Source organism: Erinaceus europaeus, chromosome 2, assembly GCF_950295315.1.
Source record: "Erinaceus europaeus chromosome 2, mEriEur2.1, whole genome shotgun sequence".
NCBI classification, from domain to species: domain Eukaryota; kingdom Metazoa; phylum Chordata; class Mammalia; order Eulipotyphla; family Erinaceidae; genus Erinaceus; species Erinaceus europaeus.
The window spans coordinates 182,577,715-182,591,437 of record NC_080163.1 but is presented as its reverse complement, the minus strand read 5'-3'; the positions used below and the strand labels follow the sequence as shown (position 1 = coordinate 182,591,437).

General features: G+C 44.0%; 1 long non-coding RNA gene across 1 annotated transcript in view; it reads left to right on the top strand.

Moving 5' to 3' along the window:
• The window catches only part of LOC132537030 (uncharacterized), a 221,398-nt gene extending 214,927 nt beyond the window's left edge, over window positions 1-6,471 (top strand). Inside the window, exons 5-6 of the long non-coding RNA XR_009548547.1 lie at window positions 31-104; window positions 6,288-6,471. This is a non-coding gene — a long non-coding RNA (uncharacterized LOC132537030). The remainder of the gene's footprint in view (window positions 1-30; window positions 105-6,287) is intronic.
• Window positions 6,472-13,723: the final 7,252 nt, after the last annotated feature.

Sequence of the window (13,723 nt, the reverse complement as noted above, 5' to 3'; positions counted from 1 at the left end):
AAAAAAAAATTTTTTTTTTTTGGTTCATAGAAACAAAGAAGTTGTGAGGAAAAGGGAAGCACCTGCAGCCCTGCCTCATCACTCATGAAGCTTCCCCGCTGCAGGTGAGGAATGGGGGGCTTGAACCTGGGTCCTTGAGCACGGTGTCATAAATTTTATTCTGTTTGCCACTGCCTGGTTCTTCTAAGAAGTTTTGAGAGTTCTAATAAGAGAGCAACTGGTGTGTCTGGACTGAGAAGTGTGTCTTCCCCCCTGAGGGAGGTGTGCTGGGAGAGACAGTGCTCTTCTGCCATCTTGTGTGGTCCAAGTTGGACCTAGCCAGGCAGGGCAGGGGGTGTCCACTCACTCCTGCAAGGACAGTGTAAAAGGCAGTAGCCTTGAAATTCCCTTTTTATGCAGTTGTTTCTTAAGTGCTTTTATTATGAGTTGCTTGTAGTATGAGGTAGTATGTAGTATGCTTGTAGTATGAATAAACAGGACCTAATCAGTGAAAGCCACCCATTGTTTTGTAAGTTGTTCGAAGGACCCTGCATGGGACAAGCCTTATCAGGACCTAATCAGTGAAGGCCACCCATTGTTTTAAGGACCCTGCATGGGGACAAGCCTTATCAGGACCTTTGCACAGACTTTGTGGTGTGCTGTCTACCGGATGGGTGGTCATAGCTGATGGCGGGAGGATGTGGCGACCCTGCCTGGTTGAATTCTATTGGTTGTGTGATCTTACTATATTTGAGACTAGCCCACGCTTTGCTTTGAATGGATCATGCTTTTGCTAAGTTTGAAATGATTGGATCTTGTGTTTGCTATAGCCTGTTATTGGATGTAGGTTGATAAGGTGATGTGCTCCCCCTCCCTGAGTGTAGTCTGAATTCCTATAAATTGTATGGTTTGAGCCCTGTTCGGGGTCGAGCTTGGTAGACTAACACCAGTCACCATCTCGGCCCGGATTGCAATTCGTCAATAAACATCTTTGCTTCCTTGCAGTGGATGGTGGTTTGATTTATGCTCGCTAACAGACAGAATAGAGGTGAGATGAGGAGGCACTAGGGGGTGGTAGGACAGAACTAGAGAAGAAGTCAAAAAGCTCAATATATGGCCTGGAAGGTGGTATAGTGGATAAAATATTAGACTTTTAAGCATGGGGTCCTGAATTTAATTACTAGCATCACAAGTACTACAGTTATGCTCTGGTGACCTCTCTCTCTCTCTCTCCCTCCCTTTACCTGAAAAAAAAAAAAAAGAGTCTGCCAAGAATTTACCCAGTGGACACTCAAGCACTAATTCAAAGGGACATATGTACCCCTATGTTCATAGCTGCATTCACAATAGCCAAAGAGAGGAAACAGGCTAAATTTACATCAATAGAGGACTGACAATGAAGTTATGGGCAATACATATTTCCATGGACTACTACTCTACAGTAAAAAAAAAAAAAAAAAAAAAAAGAAGATAGGGGCCAGACGTTAGCGCAGTGGGTTAAGTGCACATGGTACGAAGCACAATAAGAATCCTGGTTCGAGCCCCCAGCTCCCCACGTGCAGGGGGGTCGCTTCATAGGTGGTGAAGCAGGTCTGCAAGTGTCTATCTTTCTCTCCCCATCTCTATCTTCCCCTGCTCTCTCCATTTCTCTCTGTCCCATCCAACAACAACAGTAATAATGATGATGATGATGATAAACAACAAGGGCGACAAAAGAAAAAAGAAAAAAAGAGAAAAAATGATAATGTCCTTTGGGGGGTGATTATGCTTAGCAAAAGAAGTAAAGAGAAGAAAGACAACTACCAGATGGTTTCACTCCAAAGTACAATCTAGAGATCTGATTTATATGAACTTGCCAAAAAAAAAAAAAAATCCAAACAGAACAGAAGCAAGCAAACTGTAATACTTAAGAGAACTCTGGTGGTTATATCTTCGTGAGCTGGGAGGGTGGGGATATGGAACTTTGATGGTAGGTGTGGTGTGGGACTATTCATAATCTTACAATCTTGTGACAAACATATATATATATTATAGAAGCCGGACCTTCCACCTTCTGCACCCCACAATGGCCTTGGGTCCATACTCCTAGAGGGTTAAAGAATAGGAAAGCTGTCAGAGGAGGGGATGGGATACGGAATTCTGGTGATGGGAATTGTGTGGAGTTATACCCCTCTTATCCTATGGTTTTGTCAGTGTTTCCTTTATATAAATAAATTAAAAATATATATATATACAATAATATATATATATATATATATATAGAGAGAGAGAGAGAGAGAGAGGGTGAGAGAGAGAGAGCAGTGTCAAGAGCAGTGGGGTTGCACAGCTGAAGCCCTATTGAAGCCTCCACCCCCCCCCAAGGAATGTATGAATGAATGCCACCCCCCACCACCACCAATTTCTATGGTGAACAAAATGTCAGCACACCCGCACTTCCAGCCCTGTTCCATTGACCCAGTCAGCATTTCCAAGCTTCCTTACATCTTGCTAGAGGGTGTAGGTCAGCCCAGGTCTAAGAGAAAGGAGATGAGAAGAAAGCTCTGAGACTGGCCTTCTGTCAGGGTGGGGAGGAATAAGGAAATCTTTTGCCCAGCTATCTGTTGTGTCTTATCTTATTGTATTTTATCTTATCATTTTATTTTATGACCAGAGCTCTGATCAGCTCTGGTCTATGGTAGTGTTGGGGATTGAACCTGAGACCTCAAAGCTTCAAGCATGAAAGTTAATTGCATCAACCACTATGCTATCTCCCCAGCCCTAAGTATATATTTTAAAAGATGGTTTTAGTGACCCTATTGAGAAAAAAATGAGACATTTAAACAAAACCAAACATGGAAGCAACGCATAGGAACATGAGTGTTTATAGTCAAGAAAGTAGATGTGAAACCTTTGAAGGAAGCAATCTACTTTCTATTGTTATCTGAGCTTTCAGAAACTATCCAAGGGTTTGCAAAACCAAGAACTATTTTCAGTTGGAAGGGCCTTTGCTTTCCCCCAACAATGCAACTATCACAAGTTCCAGTGGAGAGCATGGCTGCCCCTCTCAGATCTGAATGCTTTACTCGCCTGGCCCCAAGCCTGCTCATACCATTCTCCCAGGCACACATCTGTCTGCCCCTGTCCCTGGCTGGTAGAACTGGACACCCTAGAAGAGACAAGGAAACAGCTGCAATCTAGAAGACACTGTTCTGGGGAGACAACCCATTCATTGATTGGACTCACCTCCCCAAAGACATGGGACTGAGGCAATCAAGCAAACTATTTCTGTAAGTTGAAAGTCCTGTGACTAAGGCCATTTTTCTTGTTGTAGGATACATTTACATGAAAGAGAATGAACACTGATAGTAGGGATACAGTATTTATTTTTCAGGGTTTTTTTTTTAAAGATTTTATTTATTCATTCATGAGAAATAATAGGAGAGAGAGAGAAAGAGAAAGAACCAGACATCATTCTGGTACATGTGCTGCCAGGATTGAACTGGGGACCTCATGCTTGAGAGTCCAAAGCCTTATCCACTGTGCCACTCAGTTTTTTTTTTTTCTTTAATTTTTTCAGTGAGAGACAGAGAGGGACAGATACCATAGCAACACAACTTTCTTTCTTTCTTTGCCTCCAGGGTTATTGCCGGGGCTCAGTGCCTGCACCATGAATCCACTGCTCCTGGAGACCATTTTTTTTCCCCTTTTGTTGCCCTTGTTGTTCCATCATTGTTGTGGTTATTATTATTGTTGTTGTTGTTGCTGTCGTTGGACAGGACAGAGAGAAATCGAGAGCCGAGGGGAAGACAGAGAGGGGGGAGAGAAAGATAGACACCTGCAGACCTGCTTCACAGCCTGTGAAGGGACTCCCTTGCAGGTGGGGAGCCGGACACTCGAACCAGGATCCTTATGCCCGTCCTTGCGCTTAACCTGCTGTGCTAGGACCCGACTCCCAGCAACACACCTTTCTGCAGCGTGGTGGGGGCTGGGCTCGAACCCAACTGGCTCACATGGCAAAGTGAGCTCTTTTGCCAGCACTAAAACCACAGCATTTATTTTATTATTTTTTTAACCATAGCATTTATTCTGTCATTCGACATATTTTATGTTGTTTTCAATATCAACTGGAATGTATGTGGAGGGGGGAATGTCTGGGAGAGGGAGGGGCGGTCCAGGGGAGAGAAGGACCCCATCTTCACATAAGAAATGGTTGTAGAAGCTGGCAAGTGGCTTTGCTTCAACTTTCCAAGCAGACACTACTTAAAAAAAAAAAAAAAAGATGCTAGACTTGACTATATTAGTGGAATTCTTTAAATTATTACTAAAAAAAAATTCCATATACATGAATAATAAGGTAGGATCCTTTTTGTCCTTCCCTTTGTCTGTAGGACTTCATTTTAGAATCACTCAATTCTCAACACCTTCGTTTTTTGTTGTTTGGCCAGAAAGTTACTTTTTCTGTTCCACAGTATATTCATGCAGAATTGAAATAAAGATGCTTAAAAAAATGCTTTCAAGCACAAAAGGAGATGGTTTTCAATAGATAATTTTTCCATATTTACATATTTTACCTTAAGCACTTTGTAGTCTCTGCCTACTGGTGAACGGATCAGATTTTTTACACTCTTTCAAAATGAACCAGTTTGGCTTCTGTGTGCCATTGCAAAGGACAGAAATGAATTCCAACTTTTTTTTCTCTCCCCTCCCCACTTCATTTTTGCATCTTCACATTTTCTTATTTCGCATGGTTTCAAATCAAGCGCCTCCAGCATTATTTTTCCTTTCTCAAGAGCAAAGTGAATGTGACTTTTTCCGAGGGGTCACAGGATGCCTGGGGGCCCGGGGGCGTAGTTGGACGACTGCCTGCTTTCAGCTTGACTGAAGGGCTTGTCAGAGTTTTCATCTCCTAAGAAGCCAGCCCCCAACCCCCAGGCGCTGGCCGGGAGCAGGAGAAGGCAGGAGTCCCACGCTGCTTCTTTCCCACTGACATCAAATCCTGAGGTTTTAAAATTAATCCCACACAAAGACGGCCCTTCATTGTGGTGACTGTTTGAAATTAGACTAGCAATAATGACCTTTCTAAGATGTCTCCTTGTTAAGCGAGCCCCCTGTTGAAACTGAAAGGCTGCAGGGGTGTGTGTGTATTGGGATGCTGGTCTGGAGTGGGGGAGATGCACCACAGCCCCCTCCCCTATACACACACACACACACACACACACACACACAAACACCCCCCCAAGATGGAGCCTGGCTGGGAGTGAGGCAGGAAGTGGCCACTAGCCCAGATGTCTGTTTTGCCTCAGGCCCCTGGAACCTGGGGCCACCTTGCCTTGCCAGGTCTGTGCCCCTGACTGTGTCCAGCTGAGAAGTGCTCCTCACCTCCAGGCCACATAGATTCCTTGAGGTCTAACCAGTGTTTTTGTTAGAGGAATTGTAAAAGGGCTGAAACCGAACATTTTAAGCAAATACAGCAGCCATGCTCCAAGGATGAGATGCTCTCAAGGGAAATTGAGCCAGGTGGTCTTCTGCACAGCCCCCGTAGACACCCCGGCAGTGGGCTTGTTGCGTTTGCATAATTGCATAATAGGTTTTAAAAAATTTACCTTACTACTAACTAGTGAGAGGTGAGAGAGAGAGAACTAAAGCATCACTTGGACATGTGCGATGTCAGGGTTTGAACTTGAGAACTTGGGACCTCAGGTTTCAGACCTAGTGCTTTATCCACTATGCCATCTCCATATTAGTCCTTTTTTTTTTTTTTAAGATTTTATTTATTTATGAGAAAGATAGGAGGAGAGAGAAAGAACCAGACATCACTCTGGCACGTGTGCTGCCGGGGGTGGAACTTGGGAACTCATGCTTGAGAGTCCAAAGCTTTATCACTGCGCCACCTCCTACTGGACCACCTTTTTTTTTTTTTTTTTAAAGATTCATTTCTAAAAATATTTTATTTTATTTTAGTGTGTGTGTGTGTGAGAGAGAGAGAGAGAGAGAGAGGCCCCAAAGCACTGCTCAACTCTGGCTTATAGTGATGCTAGGAATCGAGCTTGGGAATCTCAGAGCCTCAGGTATGAGAGTCTTTTGTCTAACCACTATGCTATTTCCCCAGCTCTTGTGATTCGTTTAATTAGAGGAAGAGAGAGAAGCATTACTCTGGCATATGTGATGCTTGGGCTTGAATTTGGAGCCTGATGATAACAGTTTATCCATTGTGCCACCTCCCACAGTAGCCCTCTCTCTCTCTAAAGAGAAAATGAGGTGGAAAGGAGAAGGTGAGAGAGACTTGCAACAGTGCTTCACCCATCACTCATGAAGTTTCCCCCTTGCAGGTGGGGACCAGGAGCTTGAACCCAGGCCCTTACACACTGTAAAGTATGTATTTTACCAAGTATACCCCTCTCTTCTGTTTAAGATTTTAAGGGAGTTGGGCGGTAGCGCAGTGGGTTGAGCGCAGGTGGTACAAAGCACAAAGATTGGCGTAAGGGTCCCTGTTTGAGCCCCCGGCTCCCCACCTGCAGGGGAGTCCCTTCACAGGTGGTGAAGCAGGTCTGAAGGTGTCTGTCTTTCTCTCTGTCTTCCCCTCCTCTCTCCATTTCTCTCTGTCCTATCCAACAACGATGACATCAACAACAACAATAATACCTACAACAATAAAACAAGGGCAACAAAATGGAATAAATATTTTTAAAAATTAGAAAAAAGATTTTAAAAAATATACTTTAATAGGAGAGAGAGATTTCAAGTCTAGAGCAGTACTCAATTTCTGGTAGTGCTTGGGGATTGAACCCGGGACCTCAGAGCCTGAGACATGAGAGTCCTTTACATGACTATTATGCTATCTCCCCAGGCCTCAGGATTCATTTATTAATGAAAGGGGAAAAGAGAGAAGCAGAGCATTCCTCTGGCATATATGTTGCCAGGGCTTGAATTTAGGAACTTGTATGTCAAACATTCAGCCCACTACACCACCCTCTCATGTCTCTGCCCAGTGGGCTTTCTTCCCCACAGCACTAGGACCCCCATAGCAAAGTGTTTCACCAGGAACATGACTAGAGTTGGAAGTAGCCAGGTGGACAAACCCAGGTGCAGGCAGCTGGTTCTGTCCTCTGAAACCTGGGCAGTGTAGCCACCTGCCAGTGGGGCTCCATGCTCTCAGCCCTGGTCTCTGGGGCACTGAGAAAACATCTCTTGTGGAGAACAAACACTAATAGCAAGTCACTGCACAAGAATAGCAGCTGAGGAGTATTTAGAGCTTATGTGGTTTGAATGTGACCTTCTTACCAGACTAGACCGGAATAACAATTTAGTTATTCTCGATAAGTGCTATTCTTCTAAATAATTAGATATTGTAATCATTTCCATCAGTGACTTCAGTCAAAGCCCTGTTTTAGTTTAAAAACAACCATTGCACCACCATGGTCTGCATGTTGGACCTCGGGCTTTGAAAACAGCAAAGGTGTGTTAAGCATTCTGTTATTGGTGCGGCTGCTCGGTTTTCCTGATGTTCTTATTTGGAAAAGGTGTCTACAGCAGCTTTGGATCTTTGAGATTCCAAGTACAGAGCCCTCTGTAAAGGTTTGATCTCATCTGAGTTGCTTCTTTTAACCCTTGGCAGTGGCTTGGAAAAAAAAGAGACTTGTAAAGAGAGCCTTAGTGTTTTGTCAATAACCCAAGCTGATTTATCAAAAGAGCACTTTTGACAGCATAATGGTCGCTGTCAAACTCCCTATTCTCCACTCGGAGAGCCAGAGAACATGGTCAGGTCTGGTCTCTCTGCATTGGGAAAGTTAAGAGTGAAGCCCCCCCCCCTCTCTCTCTCTCTCAGTTTTTAATATATTTCACCTCTCTCAGGCAGATAGATCAGAGGCTCACAAGGAAAAACCGATGCCCTTTCCCGCAGCGAAATTAACTAGAATCACGTGGCCAACAATCCCAGCCTTGTAGGAAAGGGGAGCCATTAAAATCCGCCCTGAGCGATGGATGGGCTGCACCCAATCCTGCTGCTTGGCGGCGGCAGCAAACACAGGGCTGCTCCCGGGACGGAGTGAGCCTTGTTGTAGTGCCACAATTAAAATCAGCTCCTCTGCCAAAAAAATAAAAGGGAGGAGGGCAGAAGGAGAACATCAAAGACAGATTGAAATGTGTAGTTAGTAATAAGAGTGGTCTCCTCTTGAACCAAAAGCCTGCAGCGATTCACGGCCCCCTTGTTAATGAGAAATTTTGACCTCTGGTTTGTAAGTTAAACTTGTAATCCCAGCTAATGAAGTAAATCACTTCCAACTTGAGTCTGTTGTTCCCCGGCTGTTTTTGCACATTGGGCCTGAGAGTGAAGGGCCAGGTCTACTCACGCGGATGGAAGGGAAATAGAATTAGTGACTGCACGGCTGGGGTGAGGATGTGCTTCCAGTAATGCTGTTAGCGTGTCTTAGGGACCTGGACCGTGTTTCACTGTGCCCTGTGTGTGTGTGTCGATGACAGAGAACCCATTAGAGTCTGGCCTGAACAGCAGGACTGGGTGATGCTGTAGGACACCTTCCATGTTGTATTTCTGCATTTCTTTAGCAAATTGAAATAGTCTTGTCCAGCTCCATGCCAAAGATTGAGCACCTAGTTCAGGGTTTTGCAGATGGTAGAAATCAGTGCATACCTGCATGGAGGGGAGACAATTTAGCTGAAGAATGTGTGTCTGAGAGGGGCAGGCTGAGGTGCCTGAGCAGGCAGACTTGCGCTCTGATGTGAACTGGCGGGAGGGAGAAAAGCCATTATAGGAAACCGGATCCAGCTGAGACACTAAGGGGCTTTTTTTCTTAGAGTGACAGCCTATGGCCCAGAGGAAGGGGCTAGAAAACTCCCCTGTTATAATGGTGTGAGGGTCAAAGTAGGTGTAAGATGATTGTTTCATCTGAAAGGGATTTCTGCTCTGGCTGGTGACTCAGCACATAGCACATAGGACTTGCATGCATGAGACCCCAGGTTCAGTCCCTGGCACTGCTCAGCTCTGGTTTATGGTGGCGCTGGGGATTGAACCTGGGACCTCAAAGCCTCAGGCATGAGAGTCTTTTGCAGAACCATTATACTGTATCCCCAGCCCTTAAATTTTGTTTTATTTTTTCTACATTTCTTTTTAATATTCTACTTATTTATTTATGAAAGAGATACACACACATACACACACACACACACACACACAGACTCTAGAACACTCCTCAATTTATAATGGTACTCAGAACTGAACCTGGGACCTTAGAGCCCCAAGCATGGAAGCCTTTTGCAAAACCATTATGCTGTATTCCCAGCCCATAAAATTCATTCATTTTATTTTTATACATTTCTTTTTAAAATATTGTATTTATTTGTTTGTTTGTTTATGAGAGATACAGAGAGAAAGAGATTAGAGCACAGCTCAATTAATGGTGGTGCTGGGGATTGAACCTGGGACCTCAGAGGCTCAGACATAAGAAACTTTTGCACAGTTCTTATGCTGTCTCCCTAGTCCTTATGATTCATTTATTAATGAAAGGGGGGAAAGAGAGAAGCAGAGCATTCCTCTGCAGTGTGTGTTGCTGGGGCTTGAACTTGGGATGTCCTGCTCTCATGCCAAGCACTCTATCTACCACACCACCCCCCAGGCCATTGTCCAGTGGGCTTTCTTTCCCCATTGCACTAGGGTTTCCACAGCAAAGTGCCCTACCAGGGGCATGACTAGAGTTGGAAGCAGCCAAGTGGACCAGCCTGGGTGCAAGCAGCTGTTTCTGTCCTCTAAAACACAGGCAGTGTAGCCACCTGCCTGTGGGGCTCCATGCTCTCAACTCCAGACTCTGAGGCATCTAAGGGACTTCACACCAAGACTAAGAAAACATCTCTCTCTCTCTCTCTCTCTCTCTCTCCATCTCTTTCTCTCTTTCAGTAAATCAATCCAGAGCTTTATTTTTTAATTCCATTTAAAAAGGTTTTCATCCACATTAACAGACATGCTGTTAATAATCAAGGTCCTATTTTAATTTGATTCCATGATGGGTCACATTCTGTTTCTCCCAGCTAGTCAACATTCTCTCTCTATTTCCCAGACCCCCTTGCAAACAATCTGAGCTTCGGATTGGGCAACCACATTATGTCGTGTTCTCCCAGATTTTGACTGAGTCATATAAAGTGGTGCCTCCCCATGTTGCATGTGCTGTTTTGAGGTTAATCTTCAGGACTTTGGGGACTAGAATCCCTCCTCACAACAGAGTATCTCTTATCTAGAACTCAGGTCACCCCTTTCTGATCCAGGCTGGCTTTACTGGTGATGGTGAGGTGATGGCCCCTCAAACCTGCTGGCACCATGAGGATTCAGAGGGGTCCCTGGGGGTATGGGTGACACAGTCCCCTCTCTCTATAGGCATAATCATGATGACAAAGCTTTACAATGGATGATTACCCTTGCTCAGAAAATGTGGGGAAGCTCTTCCCTTTTTTCCTTCTCTCTTACATTGAACAAACTTGTCCCATCCATATTCCTTGGCAAGTAAGTATAAGCTTAAAACTTTTCTAGAATCTCTTTTAAGCTTTCTGGGCATAAGAAGGGGGGGGGTTACATGGCCTGGTAGGTGGCACTTAGATAAAGCATTGGACTTACAAGTTTAAAGTCCTGAATTTGATCCCCAGCATCACATGTGCCAGAATGATGACCTGGTTCTCTTCTCTTCTCTTCTCTTCTCTTCTCTTCTCTTCTCTTCTCTTCTCTTCTCTTCTCTTCTCTCTTCTCTTCTCTCTTTTTCTCTCTTTCTGTCTCATTAATAAATAAATGATTTCAAATTTACTTTAATTTATGATTCAATAATGTTTTACAAGATCATAAGATTACAGAGGTATGATTCCATATCACACTCAGCACCATAGCCCTCCCTTCACCCCTGTTCCTGCCTCAATTTTTTTCCTTTCATTTATTTTATTTTATTTATTTATTCCCTTTTGTTGCCCTTGTTGTTTTATTGTTGTAGTTATTATTGATGTCATTGTTGTTGGATAGGACAGAGCGAAATGGAGAGAGGAGGGGAAGACAGACAGGGGGAGAGAAAGACAAACACCTGCAGACCTGCTTCACCGCCTGTGAAGGGACCTGCTGCAGGTGGGGAGCCGGGGGCTCGAACTGGGATTCTGACGCCGGTCCTTGAGCTTAGTGCCACCTGCGCTTAACCCGCTGCGCTACAGCCCGACTCCCTTCCTTTCATTTTTTTTCACTCTTTTTATTTGCTAGGACAGAAAGAAATTGAGAGGGGGAGGGGAGATACAGAAGAGAGACAGAGAGACACCTGCATCATTGCTTCATCATTTGTTAAGCCCCCACCCTATCTCCACCCCACCCTCACCCCCACTGGTGGGGAGTAATGGCTTGAACCTGGGTCTGTGTATAGGGTAACCTGTGCACTCAACCAGATGTGCCACCATCTGGCCCCATTTTTTTTAAAGTGTTTGTTTATGAAAGAGAGTCCAGAGAGGAAGATAAACACAGAAAAAGAAACCAGAACACTGCTCAGCTCTGGTTTATGGTGGTACTGGGGTTTGAACCTGGGACCTTAGAGCCTTAGGTGTGAAAATCTTCTGTAGAGCCATTATGCTATCTCCCCAGCCACCACCACCCCCCCCCCCCACCTATAATTTTCTTTCTTTCAGAAGAAGAAAGGGGGAGGGCTGGAAACACAGAGCACTTGGATAGTGTGCTGCTTAACCATATGCATGACCCAGGTTCCAGTCCAGCCCCCATGGGCACTGAAGGAAGCTCACTCTCTCTGCCTCTCTATCTCTAGCTAAAAAAGATGGAGGTGGAGGAGGAGAAGGAGGGAGTCTGGGAGGTGGAATGTTTTTGACATGTCTGTTGAAGGGCACTCTAGACAGGTTCCTTGTGCCTCCTTGGTTTCTCATTAGACAAATGCCAACAACAGCACCTCGCCCATTAATCGATATGAATCATCCACCTTTTCCTCTAAATCTGAGTGCGTCGAAGAGATGCCCATCCCGTCCCCAAGTGGAGAGCCTGTCATCGTGACTCTGTCCCCCCACGGCCAGCCCGACATGTGGAGAAGCCTGACGAGATGGATCTGGGATCAGAGGCACGCTCTATTAGCTGCACAGGCTTCCGCCTTTGTTTCTGTTCATTAAATTCAAAGTGAAACAACTCAGCATGCAAAACTAAAATTAGCTGGGGACAGAGGGTGGGGGGTGAAAAGGTGTAAGTGAATAAACAGGAAGAGCCATTAGAGGCGATGGGTTATCGGATCCCCAGCCACTCCTCAGACAGCGGCCTATTAAAAGTGGTAATGTCCGCTGCTGGCGACACCCCCGGCAGAGAAAGAAGGCCGAGGTAGGCCTATTTCACATGCATCAGACACAAGAATTAAATAGACCAATGTTCCCTAAAAGACTGAAGTACATCTCTTTCTGACGTTCATCTCAGGCAAAAATTCATTGATCTCGGTATGTCCCTTGGCAATTATAAAATATTAAATCCAAGTCACACTTCTCTAGTTGGCTTAATTTTTTTTCTCTTTTCACAGCTTTCTATTTGATCAATTTTAACAAGTGAGGAGCAGCATCTAATAATAAAAAGTGTCGAGTTTAGAAGTTTGTTCTTCTGACATTCTCTCCTTTTTATTTTTGTTTGGAGTTTGCATTAACTGTGCTATAGAAAAATGACTATTTTAAGTGCTATTTTAACAGAGAGGACAAGAGTGAGCCAGAAGGTTCTTTCCGGAGAATGATATTCATTAGCTGGCATCCCATGATAAGGGTGGCCTGATTTAAAGATTTTTTGTTTTTTAACAACCTTATTGTTTTGTAGTCATTAAAACTCCCTGATTCCAAAATTACTGTGTGGTTTGAGCTGGGAGTATCTGGTAGAGATAGAAGTTTGAGTGTGTTCCACTGAGATTTACAAAAAATGCATATCCCTTTCCCCATTTTTATGCATATGTAATTTGTGAACGTTTGATGTTTGTTAATTCAGAATATAACAGAATGCCAGCATAGACACACATGATAAAAATGCAGAATTTGGGGGAGCCCATTTTCATTTGAATATCACTGTGGGAATTATTGGGGGGAGGAGGCAGGGAACACTGCATAATAGTAACTTGATTGTCTGGGTCTCTTTGCCATAAACTAGACAAACATTCTCCCTATGTAAAAAAAAATTGTATTTTTACAATATATTTTAATACTTTATGTTAATATATTTTACATGAAGTAGTAAAGCCTTTTGAAATAACTATATCTGTAATGATTTTTCTTTTATTTTAACTTCATTTACTTAATCTTAATGAGAGAAAGAGAGAGAGAGTTACAGAGAGAATGACTGCTCAGCCCTGGCTTATAGTAGTGCTGGGGATTGAACCTGAGACCTCAGATCCACAGACATGAGAATTTTTTTGCAGAACCATTATGCTGACTCCTCAGCCCTACACTGAGCTTTCCACATGGGGAAAGTTACTCACTAATTGTTCATCATGTACCAATTTCTTTATGAAGTTCTTTTTAAAAATTATTTATTTATTACAGGAGAGAGGCAGAAAGAAGTTGAGAGAGGAGGGGGAGGGAGAGAAGAAGAGAGACAGAGAGACACCTGCAGCCCTGATTCACCAGTTGTGAAGCTTTCCCTCTGCAGGAGGGGACCAGATAATTGAACCCAGGTCCTTGCACACTGTAATGTGCACCACCGCCTGCCCCCCCCCTTTATTAAGTTCTTTATTCATATTGTTTTTTTGTTTCTGATCCTCACCACAAATCC